This window comes from Gekko japonicus, unplaced genomic scaffold (genome assembly GCF_001447785.1).
Source record: "Gekko japonicus isolate JY-2015 unplaced genomic scaffold, Gekko_japonicus_V1.1 scaffold863, whole genome shotgun sequence".
NCBI lineage: Eukaryota > Metazoa > Chordata > Lepidosauria > Squamata > Gekkonidae > Gekko > Gekko japonicus.
Genome location: NW_015167563.1, coordinates 594,320 through 615,894, shown reverse-complemented (window position 1 = coordinate 615,894; position 21,575 = coordinate 594,320). Strand labels below are relative to the sequence as shown.

The 21,575-nt window shown below is 42.5% G+C and overlaps 1 protein-coding gene across 1 annotated transcript in view; it reads left to right on the top strand.

Annotated features, from left to right (window-relative positions):
* Window positions 1–8,208: 8,208 nt before the first annotated feature.
* FAM13B (family with sequence similarity 13 member B) overlaps window positions 8,209–21,575 on the top strand; it is a 98,774-nt gene continuing 85,407 nt past the window's right edge. The window contains exon 1 of the mRNA XM_015413799.1: window positions 8,209–8,504. The gene's annotated coding sequence lies outside the window, so the exon portion shown is untranslated. The remainder of the gene's footprint in view (window positions 8,505–21,575) is intronic.

The window sequence follows — 21,575 nt, the reverse complement described above, 5'->3', positions numbered from 1 at the left end:
TAGGGAAATGTAGCAAATTCTATTAACACAGAGAACATAGCTGTGAAACAATGCAAACTTATATTAAGTAACATCAATGGTTCAATTCTGGAAGCAAGTCAGATGAATGGGGATAGCATCCTCATTAGCAGGACTCCTGTGCTTTTGAAATCTGCTGTCTGCCATGGAGTTAACAGGTAAAGTTTCTATAATTACATGCATGTTAAGAATGGCTTCATCCATTGCATAACTTTATGTTGTGGCTTGCAGAAGTACACATGAAGCTGCCTTATACTGAATCAGATCATTGGTCCATCAAACATTGTTTATTCATACTGGCAACAGCTCTCCGGGTTTTCAGGTCAAATTCTTTTGCATCACCACTTACCTAGTCCTTTCAAGTGAAGATGCTGGGTAACGAATTTGGGACTTTTGTCATGCAAAGCAGATGCTCCACCACTGAGCCATACTCCCTCCCTAAAACCCATTGCCTCCTCCCATAATACAGGAGCAAGTTGAAGCCTTGCTATGCTTGCAGTCCTGCAGGGATTCAGCTTAGACCAATGCAGTGGGTGCTGCAACAATGGGCATAGGGCTAAGCCCAGGGCTGCCAACAGGCCTATCCTTTTAACAGAGGCTTACTATGTAAAAGTGGGTGCTTGAAGCTTTTCATGGCATGCAGATAAACTACATCACTTGGTAAATACCATCTTGTTAAGCCTGTATTAAAGAAACATCTTTTCTCCAGACAGCTGACAGCCCTAAATGAATTTTAAAAGCATAATATTACCATAAGTTAGTTTCTTATATGCATCCCTTCAAATGTATTGTAGATTATAAAGTCTTTCTCACTCATATTTCCATAATTGCCCAATTCCTATTAAGTGTCCTGAATTTCTCAAGGGGTTTCTTAAGCTCCTGGTCAGTCCACACAAAAAAGAAATAGAATTATTTTCTTCCTAATCTGCCTAAATAGTCAACCATTACATTCAAATCACAGTTTGTTATTAACATAAGATTTTCTTTTAGGGTTGCCATGTCCCCCTTGGCCACTGGCAGGGGATGAGGGTTAGGGCTGCCAAATCCAGGTTGAGAAACTCCTGGAGATTTGGAGATGGAGCCTGGAGAGGACAGGGACCTCAATGAATCCTCCCTCCAAAGCATCCATTTTCTCCAGGGGAAGTGATCTATGTATTCTGGAGATAAACTGTAATTCTGGGGGATCCCTAGGTCCCACCTGGAAGTTGGCATCTCTGTTTTCTTTCCAGAAGCCTTACTGTTGCTTATTTGAGAGACATTGGGAGTGTTCACACGCACGAGATAATGCGGGGGGAAGCGAGGCTATTTACTCCGCAGGAATTTGACCCACATTTGCACTATCACACAGTCCCTGGGAGCTGTGGGGGCGGCCCGCCACTGCGTGATCAGACGCAACCTGTGGGTGAGTTGGGTGGTTTTTTTGCTGCGTATTTCCAGTGCGCTTCAACAAGGAATTGATGATTTGCATCTCCACACAAAGTGCTCCCTATGCAGTGTGCAATGATGTGCATACTGAAACGGGGAAAAAACCAACAGCATGGAGTCGGGATGGCCCGATCAGACCATCCCGACGCCATGAGAGAGCGCTGGCGCGATCACACAGGGAAAAGTCTGTTCCTGGCCCATAGCAACCCCATTTGCTACTGTGTCCCCCCCCCCCCCGTATCTTTTTACTCCACTTCTGCAATGGAGCAAAATGGGTTGCCGACAGGAGCGGGACGCTTGGCAGATGTTGGTGTGTGATTGTGCCCTTAAAATCCGCCTGGCATTTGCACCTATGGCACTGCTAATTCTGCGTGTGATCGTGACCCCAGATTGGTTCATGTTCCATCTGGATGGGACAAATTTTAAAGGGGAGGGGGGGATATAGACATGTTCTTCAGTTCCACATTTTTTGGTTTAAGAAGATATATGGCTTTACTGGAGTTGCTCCAAGGTAGTAATGGTCTGGAAACCAAATGGCCTGAAAAGTACTTTTGGAAACTAGATAACTCAAGCATATATGAACTGTGTCCTTTATATAATCAAGGAACAATTAAAGTTTACTTTCTAGCTAGGATTAGAAATACCATTTTTCTTTCTATGTTTTGAATTGCAAATTATTTATTTTCCTAATAATAAACCTATTTTTCTCTATTGGTTTAATGTACTTATAGATTTGACCCTATACAACAAATGTGCTTAAATAGCCTGTTATTACACATGCTACTGGTGAACATTATTTTGGATTTATTTGAAGAACTAAGACACACCCAAATGACTAGACAGCAGAAAGAAATGTACCATCCCATATACATTATTAAGGTCCATTTTTCAGTAATGGTAGCTGAAAGTTACAATATTGTCCGTTTAAAATATTTTTAAGGGAAGGTTAAGTGGGAAAATCCCCTTTCTGGCCCAGGTCTTCCCTAAATTCAACTGCCAAATTTGACAGGATATGACTGCAAACCTAAAACACTTTTCTGAGGTTAAGCCCTTTGAACAAAGTGGGACTCACCTCTAGATTGCTTTGTAGGTCAACTAAATGGCTCATTAAACTGTCTTAACCTGAGCTTCTAAAAAGTCCATTATATTACATTGTGTTATGTATTGAGCCTGAACTCCCCTTGCAAAAGGACTGAGCTTGGGATGCATAACAATAGATTGCTAGGATCCTAGAATGGACCAGTAGGTAGACAAGGATCCTATAAATACCTGGCGTCGGCCAGGGATTGCAGTCTTCTTTCACTTGCTGAATCACTAATAAACTATGACACTGAAAGGTTGGACATTGAAAGGTTGGACAACACTTTCAATGACCATGTCAGATTACACAGGGAAACCATTGAAATTCACAAACAAACATAATTTCAACAGAAAAGTAGAGAGTTTAAAAATAAATAGGACATGGCTTGATGTCCTGAAAAACACAAAAGGCTTTACATCAGACAATAGGACTACATATAAGATTAGAATTTCAACAACCTCCTCAGGAAGCAGGAAACCTCCTCATGAGGCAAAAGAACCTCCTCAGAAAAGCTCCTCTATTAGCATGTCCATAGCCTGGGGAACTCCTACAAGACAATGACTCAGCCCTACTCACCTTCTGGAGTAGATATAAATTTACTGCCTAACATTTTCTTCTCACCTTGACACAGAGAGTATTCCATCTTTCTGTGTTTATACCTCTGAGGATGCCAGTCACAGTTACTGGTGAAACGTCAGGTTTTACAATGCCAAGACCACGGCCACACATCCCGGAAAATCTACAGCAACTAATGAACTCTGGCCGTGAAAGCCTTCGACAACAGAATAAACTATGAGTGGATCAGTTCTACACATCTGAATCCAGTATATTTCACATTGTTATAATCCTTTTGCTATATATACAAAGTACTGTATTTGAACACTTCCTTTGAAAGATCTCTTCCTGAATAACAAAATTATAGCTTACAAAATTAGGGAACCACAAAGATTGGCTGGGGGCATCTTATTTTCCCTCCCCACCCATTTCCTTTTTCCTTTACCAAAAAGTCCTTGTAGCTTCTCCTTCTCCAGCTTCCTTCTTTCCTTACCACCCAACAGCCAACCTACCTTTGGCTGTTTCCCAGGCTTCAGCTTTCCCTCCTTCCATCCAGCAGGCAGCCTCTACCCAAGAAAACTATGGCCCATTTGTGCAGCAGTGCAGGTTGCTGGGCTTACAAGGACTTGCAGAACACACATCACTTCCCGTGAATCCTCCTCCCTCCCTATTTCCAGTTTCCCTCCTCCTGGCAACTCCCATATCCTCCCCTCCCTCTCTCCCTCCCTCCCTCTCTTTTTCTTCCCACCAACCAAATTTATCTACCCATATCTTCAGCTATATTTGTTTACTTAAATTATATGCTCCCTTTCTTCCCAATGGCACTGAAAACAATTTATCTTGTTCCTCTCAGCTCCATTTCATCCTCACAACAACTTTGTGAGACAGAGACTGCTGAAAATGAATGATTGGCAAGGAAGTCATCCATGCATGGCAGAGTGGGGGATCTGAACCTGGATCTCCCATATACCCTAGTCTGATACTCTTACCACTGCCCTATACTGGCTTCCACACTGTCAAAACAGTAGTGAGTTGCCAAGTGGTTGCGACTGGACATGGGGTAAGTCAGGCAAGCCAGTTGTGTGGTAATTAATCAACTGTTTATTGCTTCCAGGACTGGCCCAGAATTAATCCTTCTGGGGAGGGGAGAAAGAGTAGCTTGCAAGGCCAAAATAGCCCAGGGAAAGGACCTGCTCCCCCTTCCTTTTTACTGAGAGAATGGTTGATAGGATTGCCAAGTCTGGGTTGGAAAATACCTGGAGACTTTGGGGGTGGATCCAGGAGATGGTGGGGTTTGGGGAGGGGAGGGGCCTCAGCATGGTACAATGCCATAGAGTCTACCCTCCAAAGCAGTCATTTTCTCCAGGGGAGCTGATCTCTGTCAGCTGGAGATCAGTTGTAAAAGTGGGAGATCTCCAGGCCCCACCTGGAGGCTGACAACCTTAATGGTTGAGGGCTGGCAGTATATTTGTGGTTGCCAAGAAACTTCCACAATAGCCACTGAGAGTGTTTGTTTCTTAAAGGTATAGGTGCCACTTCTATAATTTTGGGATTTTTTTAGCTCCCCCAATGTATTTTTTAAATATTTTTGATAGGTGACAAATAAGGTTGGTTCAGGTTTTCTGCAAACCTGCTTTTCTCAGGTTTGTAAAAATATCTGTCTTGTCTGTTCCATGTTCCAGCCTCCAAATTTAAGTATCCATAGATTGGGCCACATTGAGAATTAAAGCTATTAAAATATGGGATAAACTGACTTTGGAGGTTGTTACTGGAATGACCTTTTCTTAGTTGCATGCAGACTGTGGAACTCCCTCTATAGACACATTTTCCTGGCACCATCTCTGGTATCTTTTCGGTAGCAACCAAAGTCTATTCTATTTGCCCAGGGGTCATTTCATAAAAAAAGAGGTGCAGGAGCTCAATAGCGTAACTCATTTGCACATGCCACACCCCCTGACATCACCGGAAGTGTGTCAGAAGGCAACACCCACCACTCAGGATCCACTGAACTGTTTTGGATTGCTAGCTATTGGGGGGATGACGACATAAAGATCTGTCCTCGCAGAGGAGGGAGAGCTTGTACCTGGAGGCGGGCTGGATGGGGGGGCCTCTGCAACTTACCTGGCTGCTTCTTGCTCCTCGTGGCCTGACTGAGGGCTGCTGGGAGCAGGGGGTGGGGCTTGTTGCATGTGCCTGCCCCCTGGGCTCCTTACTGCCGGGGCTCTGCTCCTGAGCGCTCCCGCAGGAAATGACCCCTGTATTTGCCTGATCTTTAGGTGATTGTTTATAAACCAGGGACATTGCTGTTCCGCTTACCTCTTTGCAGCTTTATTTGCAAAATATCCTTATATTTGCAAAGTTGCTGCTAGTAGTTAAAGTGGGATGTATGCTGGAGCACTGACTTTTATGATTCCATGGTTCAGCCAGTTATTTTAAGTCATGTGGCTGTGCTGAAAATTGTATCCAAGTGCTTTGGCTGAATTAAAGAGGGAGACTGTCAGTTTGCAGAAATGGGAAGAAAAAAGTTCTGAAAGGCATAATTAGAACAGACTTATATGAGAAAAAAAAAACTAGCCAAGTTGGTCAATCACAACATCAAAAAAAAAAAAAAAGGTGTAATATCAAATACCACTAAAGGAGAGGAAGACTATCAGAGTCAAGATATTTTAATCTGTTAAACTCAACAGCAGAATAAAGAACACAGTAGCCATTCTCTTGATTGGTGTAGGTACAATTGATAGTGGTCCTGCAGAATAGTGTGTTCAGCTCTCCTTTAAAAAAAATCATATTAGGCTTACGAGGATCCTGAGTGGCAGCAAGTGAGAGGAGATGGTAAGAAATATAGTTCATTTTATATGTAACAAGTGAAAAAGAACAGAAAGGAGGATACACTTGGATGAACCAGGTGACTACTATTTCTTCAGGGGAAATGTAGGGGACAAGTCTTTTAAAGAATACAATGAGGATTTTAGAGGAACAGACACTTTGGTAGATAAAAGCATTTTCAGTTCAGCCAATAAGCTGACACAAGTGATTTTATAATCACATTAGTGCTGCCTTGGAATAACACACCCACCCAACTGAAAAAGCAATAATACGCTATTCATAACTGCTATGGTATATTTTCTATTTCTATGGGCAGAAATCCTAATATTTAAGATTTCAGCGGAAAAACAAATCCTTAAAAAAATCCGATTGACCGTTATCAAATCTCCTCATCACCCAATTCATATAGAAAATAAAAGCGCTTGGCTTTTCTTTGGACACAACTGAGTTCATGGCATGCCTGGGTTTATTGTTAGTTTGCTTCACGAGATTTCTGCATGGCGACTAGGAAAACAGAACAAAAAGCACATCTTCCAAGAAAAGGATCTTATTCCTTTCTGTGTCTTTTGTTCTGTTTTGTTGCCAGTAAAAATATCTCATCTCAGGAACAGAAACTGGTTCCCAGACCAGAAGACAATGAGCCAGGGGCGTGTGGAAGAGGCAGCATGTGGGTCATGTTGCTCCATGTGGCTGACCTTTGTCCTCCAGTTCCTGTTCTTGCCACTACCAATTTGGATTTGCTTGAGTTAAAACTGTGGAGCCTTTGTCTTGAGGCGGAAGCTCTAGTGCAGATGGCTGCTTGTCTCTGGCAGTCATCCTTAAGTCAAATCAAAGTCCACCCCACCCTCAGCCCATCCAGGTTGGTGTAATTGAGGTACATGAGTTTCATGCTCTACAGCAAACAAAGGAAGGATGGGGCCACCAACACTGGTTTTTACTTTTCCAGTCCAATGGCCAAGGAACCATTTGCTCTTTGAGAGAGCTGAAGCAGTCAGAAATGTAAAACAGTCAAATGAGGATTGCTAATTTGTAAATCTAAACAGGAAGGACACTAAAATCTATTCCATTAAGTTGTAGTAATAAGAACTAATAAATGATCAGCATCATATTTATAAATTGCTGCAATCCTGATGTGTAAGAATGTTGACTTAAGTACTTTAGCAGATGGGTGATTCTTACAAAGCAAGTCAATCCATTTTTTTAGGGCCCCCAAACTGAGCCCTGCCAGCAATGCCCCAGGCTGAGGAATAACCTGATACCCTGCATCTTTGTGTAGCCCTGACCTGGGTAGCCCAGGCCAGCTCAGACTCATCAGATTTTTGAAACAAAGCAGGGTTGGCCTTAGTCAGTATTTGGATAGGAGACCACCAAGGAATACTAAGGTCGCTACACAAAGGCAGGCAGGCAGGCAGGCAATGGTCACCTCTTAACATCTCTTGCCTTGAAAACCCCACCAGGGGTCGCCAAAAGTCAAATGTGACTTGATGACAATAAAAATCTCTGCATGAACTCTTATACATGGTATTTAGACAACAGTTTAGGACCATTTATATATAATGTGAAGTGTCCATATATACACTCAGAGGCAGTTTGCCGTTGTCTGGCTATGTGTCATGACCCTGATATTCCTTGGTGGTCTCTCATCCAAGTACTAACCAGGGCTAGTCCCGCTTAGCTTCAGATCTGGAGAACTCAGGCTAGTGTGAGTTATCCAGGCCAGAGCCTCTCTTAAAAGCTATATGAACATTAAAGGGTCAAAAGTACATTTTTCAGTAATTAAACCAATAGGTGCGATGTGCACTGCAATATCCATTGATTTTGTGTCATAACTGCAGTTTCAGTGGTCCGAGAATGCATTCCGATTCACCATCTTTACTTGTGGACAAGGTACGTTATCCAGTCCTAATTAATAACCGCAAATGCGGTACTACGGAACAGTAACTATGTATTAATTATTGTGGAGCATACAGTAGTAAATTCTAATGCAGGTAAGGTTGCCACTTTTTCTGGGTAGTCTGTACTTTTTAACAGCCGAATAACCTCCAGAAGTTCAACAGGAGAAGTGTTTATGAACACCTGTTGTATTTCTGCCTGACAGCGCTCACCGAAGGCAAACCCGTAGTGCTGCTTCACGCATCTTCCTTCCTCACCTGTTTCTCCCTACCGCTTGTCATCCCTATCCTCAAGCTCCACAGTATCTATCTTCGCTTCTTTGAGGCCCCGCCTATTCCCCTACGTCAGCTCCTGCGGAGGGAGGGGGGCTGCGTGCCCTGCTGCTGTCAGTCAGGTGTGCGTCACTTCCTTTCCGAGCCTGCTGCTTTTTGCTACTACGGTTGAGGAGTCCGTCGGCGGAGAGGCTCGCGCTGTAACAGAGATTCGCGCGCGCGCGCCAGAGATTGTGTGTTTATCTGGCCGCGAGGGGCGGGGCCGGGATCGGGATCGGGACGGCAGCTCAACACTCCCAACCCTCAGCTGTCGCCGCTGGAGGAAGAGTCCCGAGGAGCCAAGTGAGGCCCAACGAAGCAGGGGCTCCTCAAGGAAAGAGTCGGAGGAACCTGCTGCTGAAACTGAGGGCCGAGGGGACAGTCACCCGGCAACGGTGAGGGAACTGTAAAGGGCGCATGCGCGTCAGGGTAGTGGCCGGGGGGGGGGCGGTTATGGATGCGAGCGGAATGTGAAGGGAAGGGGCCTGTGAGGAAGACAGAACCTTTTATGGGGAGTGAAGGATTGTGAGCCAACTCAGCACAGCCCCTGAGGACGATTTGGAATGGAAGCGTGTAGCGAATGTTCCAGGCTGGGAAGGGGTGGTGGGCTTGGGTATACCTACGGAGAGGGGCATAGAAGGGTAAGAGAGGCTTGGCGAAGGAAAAGACATCTTTGGAACAGGCGTGAGGGTTGTGTGCAGCTCTCGCCGTGGAAGTTTAGGTAGTCGAGGGAGCATGGTCATCCCCTGTGAAGCCCCAACAAGAGAACTACTTGGTCAAAGTGGTGTAACTGGAAAGTGATGTGTGGCCCAGAAAGGCTGTACTTCAGTAAACCCGTTAACCTGTAAAATGCTGCAAGAAGTCAAAGTCTCAGTATATGATCTGCCGCAGTGGGAGTTTAGGTGTTTCTTTTAAAGGTTAATAATCAATAAACTTTGTTTGCTCTTAGCTGGTATGCTCTTGGGGGAAATAGTATATCAAGAATTTTTCAGGAAGGCCTTCTTTGTTCAATGTGAGGAAGCCTGCTTTTCTCCCCAATGAGGACCTGAAAAAGTCTACAACATTATTCTCTCCTCCCATTTTATCTTCACAACAGCCCTTCTGAAAGGTAGGTTAGGCTGAGAGAGAGAGTGGCTGGTCCAAGGTCACCCAGCGAGCTTCCATGACAGAGTGGAGATTATAATTGAGTATCCACCCATGATGTGGGGCCATCTTCTCAGACTCTTGAAGATGAACCTATCTAATAAGGAGCAGGTGCCATTGCTGTATACAATTGGCAGGTGCAGTGGAGAAAGATTCCTGTGCAGAAGAAAGTACTTTTATCTGACTTAAGCTAAATCATGTTCTTCTGTCACTCAGCAATCTGAATCTCTGGAAAACTTCCCATTGTAGATGTAATAATTACATTATCTTATTTAAAGCATGTTCTTAGACTGATTTTTCCTTTGGAATTTATGGGCTGAGGTCCTGATGAGGCAAGTAATGGAGTGCAAGTTTCTTCACTGTTACAACTGATTATCTTCTGCAATGAGCAGCTGCAGAGAAGTATTAGATAATTGTTCAGGGTTTAATATATGGTTGTATGAGATGACAGTGAGGCCCTGCAACCACACAAATGGTTTACTTTAGGGCAGATCCCCCAGAAGTCACTGCAGTATACAGGACTTCTGTAGTCAGTCCACAGAGATTTTCTCAGCAGACAATTCAATGTGGAAAGGGATCCCTGAAGATGAGAAGTTGAAGGCTTTTAATGGGCAAAATCACGCACTTGCCTCCTCTTTGCTAATATCACTATTATGTTGCTTCTGCATCCTGTGTTTCATCAAGAAGCTCACTATGCTGTACACAAAGATGCTACTTTATAGGTTAATTTTAAAAGTGGAATAGCATGATTCCACACATAGTTGGAAACCTAATGGCTGTGGGTAGAGTGGTGTTAGACTGGTGACAGAGACTTTGGATGACTTGCACATGTCTTCAGGTTTCTGTTTCACAGACAAATGAGCATGGGTATTCAGTGATGCAGGAATTTTGTCCACAGTTCTAGTGTTTCTTGCAGGAACTGCCATCATAATGCTGCAGCAAATGTGCCTGCCATATAATTTGTGGTGCTGCCCATAGTGACTTACTCAAGATCTCACCCAACTTCAGTTTCTCACTTCCAAGCCCCAATCTCTGTCACACTCCAGGACTAGTAATACTGTCTGTAATGTAATAGCAATGCTTTTTAGGGATGAGAGAAATCAGTGTTTTGTTGTAAAAAAATTAATATCAATTATGTTATGCTCTTTAAAAATAAACTAGTTTTAAATGATATCTGAATTTAATACAATAGATGTGGTTTTAAAAACAAATTGGGAGTGTAATAAATAATAGTAACATGAAGGGAATAGTTTGAAATGCCAAAAAGAGACTGTAAAATGCCAAATGCCACAGAACTGTTGATGCAGTCAAAGGACAAGAAGGCTTGATATTTTCTTCAGGTTACTCTTGGTTTGCTTTAAAAAGGGGTGTCTGTTGGAACCTAAACTGAAATGGGTACTTCATAGTAGGCAGGTCTTTAGAATCAAATGTGCTATAAAACCAGGGAAGTTACTGTGTTTATTTCAAGTGCTTTAGAGCAGCAGAAAAAAGGGGTGGGGGAACATGATAACGTATGTTCCAAAAATAAAAAGACCATTAATAACAATACCACAAATTCTGTCTACTAGTATCAATTTCTCAATATAAAATGTGAAATAATGTCATTTACATATACGAGAGGCTCCATTAATTTGTGTTAAGTTAGTAAATGCTTTAGCACTTCAAACACCCAGCTTCAAAAAAAGAGGTGCGCGCACACACACACACACACGTGCTTATAAAAATACAAAAAAATACATGCTTAAGGTGTTCTGTGGAATAAGCTAGATGATTGGAGGTTGTTAAAGGAGATGTAAAGTACTGTGATAATCTTTTCTATGTCTAATATTGATATGAGACTAGATAATACTGAATTTTGGTTTGTGCCTGCCTTTCTAATTTATGATAGGTTTATCTAGGAGTAGGACCTAGTTTTTGTTCAAACTACAGTACTTTGAAACCAGAGAAATACAAAGCTAATTTTGTGTAAAAAAGCAGATCAGAAGTATAACTGGTTAAGGGGTAGCAAAGTGGCATAATTAACAAGTAATCACAAAGCTGTGTCTAAACCAGGATTAAATCATGGTTTGAGGGAACAGAACAAACCATGGTTCAATTAAGTTACAAATTATGGCTTGTTGTGATAGTGATTGATTTCCAAAGGAGGGAGTAGTGACCACATTTTTAAAAACTCTTTGCCCCATAATGACAAACTATGCTTTATTGCTATGTGAGAATCATGCTAGTATTTATTTTTACTTTAAAAATTATGTGGAGTCATACCTATTAAGTTACTTATGTATGTAAATTAATAGTTATGGAAATCTTAAGTTATGAGTTAGAGTTTCCAGATAAACAAAGTGCTCTTCTGACTTTTCTGACTTCCCTGTTGCAAACAAAAGCATACCAAAGCAGAAGCAATGTAAGTCTCCATAGGTGGGTATTTAGGGTTTGTTGGATTTTCTGCATGAATCCCCCTTTGCAGTAGTTTATAGTCCTTTACTAAGGTGCCACTGGATTCCTGTTTTATTTTAGTCAGCAACATGGTCCCTGTGTCTTCTTTCCACAGCTTTCGCCTTCCTTTTCTCTAATACTCAGCAATATAGGGTGAGTGTATTCTTTGCCTTGCTCATTTTTAGAAGCAGCTGCAGACTCTGACCCCCTCAACTTTCTTGTAGTCTTGTAGTTTCTATAGTATTGTTGCTTGAAGCTTCATTTGTGGCCGAACTCTGGCCAGTTTGCCACTAATTTTCATTTGCCTTGGATACACAATGTTTTATAAGGGCTTGGTCTTTTGGCTCTTGCTTCCCAGCTGGACTGCTGTTTTCTGATACAGTGCTAATTCTGAATCTCTTCGCTGGCTGCTCTTTATTTTTTCTCTCAGCTTGGGTTCCAAAACTGCATTTCTTTCTTTTACCTTATAATAATGAATTAAATACCTCTATTTGTTCCAGTAACACAGGTTTTTTGCATGTGTTTCCTTAGTGTATCAGTATATTTAGTAATGGAAATGAGACATATGAATTCTCTCTGACAAAGGTATCTATGTGTTATGTAGCAAGGCACTAATGCATGGCGATAGCACAAAGGCTTGTAGTTGGTTGATGAAGTGGTGGTGAATCATTACAACACAAAGCACTGAATACGTGGACATCATCGTTTGGGTAGAGTGGAAGGGAACAGTTAATACAGCTAACTGTAGAATTTTCCCATATTAGTCATAAAGTCATCTGTAAGGATCTTGAGGGGAGGAGCTGCGGTGGCTCAAGTGGTTAAGATGCTGAACTGCAGGCTGTGGAAGGTCAGTAGTTCAGCAGTTCAAGACCCGAGTTGCTGCATGACGGAGTGAACTCCCGTCTCTAGTTCCAGCTCCTGCCAACCTAGCAGTTCGAAAGCAAGAAATTGCAAGTAGATATATAGGTACCACTTCGGTGGGAAGGTAACAGCGTTCCGTGCCCCTTGGTGTTTAGTCATGCTGGCTACATGACCACGGAAAACGTCTTCGGATAGTGCTGACTCTTTGGCTTTGAAATGAAGATGAGCACCGCAACCCTAGAGTCGGACTTGACTGGCTTTCGAGCAAGGGAACCTTTACCTTTACCTAAGGATCTTATCTTGAGACTGAATGAAAGTCTGCTTCTAGAAACTTTGTGGAAATTGAAGGGACAGCAACATGTATGGGGGGGGGATCTAGTGCAGGAAGGGGTGGTTCTGTAAGAGATGGAGCCCATTGTAATCATTATCTTCCAGTGGTGATCTGGTCAGACAAACAGACTTAGCCACTTTGCAGATATATCTGACATTCATCTTCAGAAGTTAGTATTAATTCTAAGGCATGCTAGAAATTGTAAAGCAAATCAGTTTTTCTCCATCAGTACTGTGATGGAGGGGAAAAGAAAACAATTAAACATGAACAATTGTGTCTCGTACCTTGTCTTCATATAAGTCTGGTCTTTGAAATGTTTGCTCTCTTTGTCTCCAGTTGAATTAAGAAGTAGCCAGATGATTTCTGCTTGGAGTAGAACTATAGTTTCCAACTGTACACTATATTGATGTGGTAGTTTTAAGAACACTGAATAGCTTATACTTTTGAGTTACTACTCTTCTTTATCTTGTTAAATAAACTTTATGTAAAGTAGAAAGTCAGTTCACACTTTTTTTTGTTCATTAGTTAGTGTGCAAGCAATATGCTATAGCAGAGGACTTACATTGTATGCTATAAAATATACCAGTTTTATACAATACAAATCTTCAATCATTCATTATAGTATGAAATTGGACCTGTATGAGCTTGGCTTAAAAACAACTGGAATGAAATGTAGGTTATTAAGAATGATATCCAACAAATTTAGATTTAAGACATGAACCTTGTAGTCATGATTTACTCAACCCCTACAGCATTACTGTTTGGATTTATAGATAGATTCATGGAGGATATGTCTATCAATGGCTACTAGTCATGGTGGATGAGGGGAACCTCCACATTCAGCGACACTAAGCCTTTGAATCTCAGAGCCAGGAGGCAACATCACGTAAAGGCCTCAGCCTCTGTACCATGTTGTTGGCCATCCAGAGTAACTGGTTGGCCACTGTGTGAGACAGGTTGTTGGATTTGATGGACTATTGGTCTGATCCAGCAGGGCTCTTCTTATGTTCTTATGATTTATCCTGACTTTTTAAATAGTTAATATTTCAAATTGACAGGACAATTTCCTCCTGTATGTGAGGAGAGTGAATGCTAATATGCAGTGAGAAAAGTATAAATTATGAATATTAAAATTTTTATGTTCGAAGGGAAAGTGCCACCCTTATAGATTCTTAAATGTTTTAATTGCTAGAGCAAACTATTAAAGTATGACAGTATTTCTTTTGACTAATAATTAAGAGGTAGAGGTTAATTTTTAAAAACACCTATTAAACAAAAGTAGTACTTGCTTAATTGTTGTAAATGAATAATATTCATCCCATTGAATTGGAGTCAGTGATCTGTCAACAAAAGCTGCTGAGGGTTGTGGATCCCCCCCCCCCAGCTATTTCCAACCTTGTTAAAGCTTATTCCCATGGTTGTGAAACACATATTTAGTAATAGTCATGTAGGCTGTAGTGAAGATGAAGAAAGGGATGAAATTGCCCTTCTGCCTCTTTTATCAGTGGAACTCCACTGACAGAAGAGGAAGAAAGTAATTTTGCCCCCTTCCCTGCTGCACTCGTCTGACATATGGGTTCCATGACTCTGGGAATAAACTTTCTGGGGGCCAGAAATGGCTTTGGGGTGGGGGGAGCAGGAGAGATCTGCAATCCTTGCTTTGGGTTCAACCCATTGTTTTTCTTTGAAGAATTTTGTGAGTTGTTATGGATCTATATTGAATTTTAGGGGTAGTATTATTACATGGAGATGTCTTTAAAAAGTTATACTCCTCCTGAAGTGTGTTGCAACTGGTATGTTTTTGCCTGAAGTGCAATTTTGGATCCATTTAGAAATATAATTTTAATGCATATATTAGTCAATGCGGTTATAATATATAGTTATATATTAGATTTTTATGACTTCAGTAAATTTGTTTTTTGTTGAGATTCTCAGTTTATGTAGCTTTAAGACCGTTCACATGTCAGCTGCTCTTTTTTCCCCAGTGGACTGTATGGTATATATTCTTAAGAAGAATTTTTACAGTTACTGGGAGGTCTAACAGAATGACACACACCTTTGTAAAATTTTCTCTGTATGCACACAGTGACCAGTAGTGATATAGGCAGCGTTAAACTTGTGGTCCTCATGCTACAAATTTCCCATATGTGGGCATAACTGTAACCTGCAGGGGGAGCTCTTAAAATATAAGATATGTTTTGGCTGTTTTTTAAAAACATGATTAAACTTCCTGCAATTACCAGTGTAAGTATTTTTAGAAATAAAAATTTAGAAGGATTGGGAGGTGTAATGATTTGGTTGTGATCCTGCAGTCTGCTGTTCATTGACAGACTCCTCTTGACACACTTGTTTAGATTGTCCAAGTACTTTATTACTGCTCTGGACATTACATAATCAGTGCAGGGGCAAAATAAAGGAGGCGAGAGTTAAAATTTATGGTTATGGATTTGGCTGCTGCTAGTTATGTTTACACAGACTTTCCCTCTTTTCCAGAATTGTATACCTCTTCCATATAGAGCTTCTGACTAGAGCTGGGAAACTGGTAATTGTCTGCAGTTCATCAGTTCTGTTACTTGCCAGTTTCTACCAAAACTGTTGTACAAACTGGCTTCTGGCACCTAAGTAATCATGCATGCTTAGCCTTTCTGATTTGGAAAGATTCTCCCCCCTCTTGTTTAAGGGATGGAATATTTGTACATAAGTTGATTCAGTGTTGTTGTTTTTTGTGTGAACTAGGTTCACTGTTGTGCATGTGTTTTTATTCAGCTGACATGAAAGAAATAAAGAGTTGAAAAATGCCATTTAGCAGCTACGGTTTGCCTGTATTGTTGGGGGGGGGGGGGAAGAGAAGAGAGAAACAGCCATCTGCAAAATAGTCAATGCTCACTTTTTAGAATACAGTTGTGTGTAGCATAGGTGTTCTGATTTTCTTGCTGCTTAAATGTTAGTACAGGTTTTTTAACCACTATGATGCATTATTAACTTTATTCTGTCATGTGGTAGCCAGGTACATGTTTGTGCCCCACTATATAATTTTCAGTATAATTAGCTGTTTTGCAACACAGAATAACCTTTTATTAAATAACTTAGATGTTAGGAATGAGATAGGAATGAAATGGTATGCTTGTTACCCGGAAGGTAATGATTAAGAAGTGCTGAAGTCAAACCCCCCCCCCCCAGCTGAAATGTATTCCTCTTAATTTTGCCTCTAGTGGCCCTATTGTCTGAGGTGGTGGTAGTTTTACTATTTGCCTGCTTATGGTGGGAGGGCTCCTGCTGGTGGGCCTGGCATCCTGCTCTTGCTTCCTGTACTAGTGAAAGAAAGTCTTGGGGAGGAAATGTCATTGTGTGACATCACATCTGCCCCAAAATCTGGATTTAATGTAAGGGCATTGGGCAGTGTTTGATATCCCATTGCCTCGCTTCTAAAGCTCCTTGGAATGCCAGTCAGCTGGCTGACATCCCTAGATGGTGGGGTACCATTTTCTGTTCTATGCAGGCTTTCTGGTTGTAGTCCATGTACTTTGCCCCATGGAACTCAGTGGAAAGCATGGATAATGGGCCTAGCCCATATCTTCACAGCCTTAGTTTGGGTTTCATTTTGTGGTTAAATCAGATGAATGTCTGGTTACATATGTTGAATCCCATGAGACTGTCCCATGAATTCATGTGACTATTACTATGGTTATGGTTATATAGAAACTGTTAATCTAAGCTGGTGCCTCCAGATGGGGCTGTGTACATGACAGGTCAAAAAAGGACACTGTAGCAATGTAAAACATGGCTGCTGAAACACAAACATCTTTTTGAGAGCATGGCAACACTGCAGTTTTTGTGAACTACGTTTTAGTGGCTGCTGTGAAATGAACTGGCCCTTGTATATGATAGTGAAATGCCCATTATGATGGTGTCCAGTGAGGGAGGGCCTTATTGTTGGGCTTCCCTCCTCTCACTTTGGGTCTTAATGAACTCTGGCCTTGTGAGCTTTATGAGTAGAGTTTTTGCCCCTATTGTACTTAGGAAAAAGTAAGCATGTCAATGAAGAAATGCAGTTTGGATGACTGCTGTATCTAGAATATGCCTCCATTGACTCTTGGGTTCTCCTATCCCAGCTTGGTTATATTTGGATATAAGCTTGGTGAGATTCAGAGTGGATTCTCCTGGTCTCAGGAAATGGTTTCCAAAGCCTGTGTTGACTTGCTGGGCCCCGACACCCAGTATTGAGTGTATTACATTAAATGCAGTGTTTGATCTTTTTGTGTCATAATTGTAAAGTTAAATGTTTCTTTACATGGAGAAGGGTTTTTTTACACTTTGTGTTTGGTATTGGATTTTGTGTTTAATAGAGAGCCATGGGATTAATTTTAAAGAAATCATTGAATACGTGGCTTTCAGAAGCCATAATTAAAAACAAAAAGAAAAGGTTGTGTAAAAATAAATTTTAAAATTTTGATTTGAACTTATTTCATCAAGGGGAACAAAGTAGAGAACATATGTACTGGTTTCCATTGTGGGGGAGGAAAATTCTGCTCATCACTCCAGATAATAGGGATACTAATGTCCCTGATTTGTTAGTTTACATTTCTTGATAAAACCAATGTGGGAGCTATTGTGGTATAGTGGCTAGAGCTTTGATTGTGGATTGGGCTCTGCTTCCAGCTGAGCTGGGAACTTCTCTGAGATAATGGGTGCTTTCACACATGCTAAATAATGCAGTTTCAATCTGCTTCAACAAGTGGATTTTGCCATTTCTCACAGTAAAATCTAGTTGCCTAGTGCATTGAAAGTGGAGTGAAAGTGCATTATTTAGTGTATGTGAAAGCAGTTGAAATCTAAAGGTTGGTCCAGATAAAACTGAGCTGCTGTTCATTGTTAAGGGGTTTATTCAAAGAGTTGGAACCCACTGCGCTTTGAGCAGGATTGAACTCTTCGTAAAGAAGCAGGTTCACATCTTGGGTGAATGGGGTATATTGCTTGATCAGTATACACAGGTTGTAGTTCTTCTTTAAAAGTGTGATTTTACACAGTAATTCATGCTCTGGTTATATCCCAGTAAGATAAAATGGAGAAAGGGAGGATGTTGTTAAGCTTCTTTGGGTTCCCACTGGGGAGAAAAGTGGGAAATAAATCGAGTAAATAAAATAAACAGCTTCAAGTTGTACTCCATTGCTTGGTTAAACTAAAGGCTGAGAAAACTCACAGGGGTTTTTGTATGTTAGAGTTGTAGCTGCAGTAAATATTTCTTCACGTTTATATAGTATCTAACAAAAGTCAAGTCATTCTAAGAAATTGCTGTAAGCTTACAGTAATTCTGTTAGTCCTTGATTAATGTGATTGTTAGTAAATTAAGAAGCATTAAGAAGAATTAAGAAGCAAAATACACTTTAAAGTTGAATTCTGGTATGTGTGTTTGGTCTAGTATAAACGCTCACAGAAGGATTAGGTGAAATGGATCTTTCAACTACCATCTCTTTGCTCCAGCAATCAGCTGATCTTCTTCGTGGTCTCTGTGCATCACACCCTTGGGATATACTGCGCCTGCGCTGACCTTCTCGGTACCGGTAGCTAGCAAAAGGGATTTTCGCGCCTCTCCCAGGTCACGCGCCGGCTCCACTGCGCATGACCAAGGAGGGGCACGCAGATCCCGCCAGTTCTTTTCTGACCGCCGCGCTGGTAGGACGCCTTCTGCTTCGGTCTGTTAAGTACCTAACTTTTTGCTAAACTTGCGTTTAGTTAGTTTCCTTTTCTTTATTTTGTTTTTTGTAGTTAGCATTTTTTTCTTCGGTGTGTTTGTTCCTTGTCTTTAACGTTTCCCCCTCCGCTGGCCTATGGCCCCGCGGTGGGGTTGTTTCAAACGGTGTAAGACTTGCGGCCTTAAAATATCTCCCACCGACGGGCATTCGCTTTGCCTCGTCTGTTTAGGGGAGTCGCACTGTGTTTCTAAGTGCGGACATTGCCAGAAATTCTCGAACCAGACGAGAAAAAACAGGGCAGCTCGTCTGCACTTGGCTTTGATGGAGAAGGCGCTATCTCCACAGTCGTCTTCGCCGTTGGACACGTCCGGGCACGCCTCGATGTCCACCCTGGCTGCGGACACTTGTCCTCCCGTTTCGGGACCATCGACGTCGACGGTCGCAATCGATGCTTCGGCACCGAAACGATCGACGCCGATAAAAGACCACCCCGTACCTTCCAAGATCCGGAAGCAGGGGATATCTGATGCCGTACCTTCCAAGATCCGGAAGCAGGGGATATCTGATGCCGTACCTTCCAAGATCCGGAAGCAGGGGATATCTGATGCCGTACCTTCCAAGATCCGGAAGCAGGGGATATCTGATGCCGTACCTTCCAAGATCCGGAAGCAGGGGATATCTGATGCCGTACCTTCCAAGATCCGGAAGCAGGGGATATCTGATGCCGTACCTTCCAAGATCCGGAAGCAGGGGATATCTGATGCCGTACCTTCCAAGATCCGGAAGCAGGGGATATCTGATGCCGTACCTTCCAAGATCCGGAAGCAGGGGATATCTGATGCCGTACCTTCCAAGATCCGGAAGCAGGGGATATCTGATGCCGTACCTTCCAAGATCCGGAAGCAGGGGATATCTGATGCCGTACCTTCCAAGATCCGGAAGCAGGGGATATCTGATGCCGTACCTTCCAAGATCCGGAAGCAGGGGATATCTGATGCCGTACCTTCCAAGATCCGGAAGCAGGGCAAAGACTCACAGCAGTCGAAGAAACCTAAAACGGACAAGTCGAAAGTCCATAAGGTTTCAGCTAGTCAAGATCGAGATCTCACGCAAGAACCTCATCACCTGATTGGTTCAGATCTCGACATCGACCTTACTCAGCAGACAAATCAGTCGCAATCTGATATGTCGAGTCGTCAATCCTCTCATGCTTCCCCGGAACGTGGAGTCGATGATCGACACCGACCGGCATCCCCTACTTTAACCTGGGATGAGAGACAGTGGCATTACTTGTATGGAAGCCGATACCCATACCCATGGGCTTTTCCTCCACCACCTCCACCTGACTGGGATCGTCAATCGGTGTCATCCCGCATCTCGCAGTTTCGGGATCGATCCTCGGTATCGAAGCAGTCCATGCCGATACATCCACCAGACCCGGCTGCACCCCCGGTCAACATGCCGACAACGCATCAACCGGAATTACCCGGATCATCCCCGGAACCATCCAATGTATCCTCCGATTCAGACGACTCCTCTGAACATATAGAGGACGTGAACATACAATCCACCCCACAGGATGTGGAAGCGGATCTGCCTATTTCTCCATCAGAGGATGTTAAGTCATATGGAGACTTTGTTCAACGTATGGCGTTGGACCTGTCTATGACTCCTACTCTCGTTGCCAGTTTCGTGGATGACAATGTTTTTGACATTATGCATTCCAACACTTCGCCTTCTGTGGCTCTTCCAATGACAAAAGTCCTCTTACAAACTACTAAGGACTTTTGGACCCATCCAGCCTCCATTACTGTATCCAATAAACGTCTGGATCACATGTACAAGATCCAAGAATCTGGGGCTGAGTTTCTATACACGCATCCTAAACCCAATTCTTTGGTCGTATCGTCGTCCACGAAAGGAAAATCGAGTCACTCAACGCCATCAGATAAGGAAGGAAAGAAGTTGGACTCGGTGGGCAGAAAATTTTACACTGTCGGTGCAATGGGCATTAAAACGGCAAATTATGCAGCCTGCATGGGCCGCTATCAGTTCAATTTGTGGAAACGCTTAAACGACTTCCTTCCACATGTACCAAAGGAATGTCAGCCTCAGATTAAGAGGCTTCAAAATGAAGGGATGGTACTGGCTAGACATCAAATTAGTGCTGCCAAGCATTCCTTGGAATCTGCTAGCAAGACTCTAGCAACTTCCGTAGCCCTACGCAGACATGCCTGGCTCCGTTCCTCCTCATTGCCATATGATACCAGATCGTCGGTGGAGGACCTTCCTTTTGAAGGCTCTGGACTGTTTAGTTCCACCACTGATACGGTATTACAGGAAATGGATAAGAGTATCAAGACGTCTAAAAGTCTGGGAATCTCTCCCCCAACTAAATACCCTAAGACCAAGCAATGGCCTAGACAATCTTGGTCTTCTAGACAACCGTACAACAAATCGCCTACGGATCAATGGCAAAGACCTCCCTCTTCTCAGTCAAGGTCTTTTCCCCCTAAGAATAAAGGACAATCATCGGGTGCCTATAAGTCGAAGTTTCCCAAGAATCCCAAACAGGGGCTTTGACTTCAGCCTTACTGCTCATACTCGCCTCGCTCCCTTTCTTCACGCATGGCTGGACATTTCTACAGACAAATGGGTTCACTCTATAATAAGAGATGGCTATCTCATAGAGTTTTCTCAAATCCCCACAATTTCCCATTTCGTCGGAACTCCAACGTCACCTGTCCTGATGCAAGAAGTACGATCTCTGTCACTGAAAAACGCTATAGAGATAGTCCCGGCGGCAGATCGTTGCCACGGGATTTATTCCAGATATTTCACGGTCCCCAAGAAGGACGGAGGACTTCGTCCAATTATGGATCTAAGATTTCTCAATCGATTCATTGTTTACAAAAAGTTTCGTATGACCACTTTGCAAAGTATTTTACCACTCCTGCCTCCAGGGACATGGATGGTCACTTTAGATCTCAAAGACGCTTATTTTC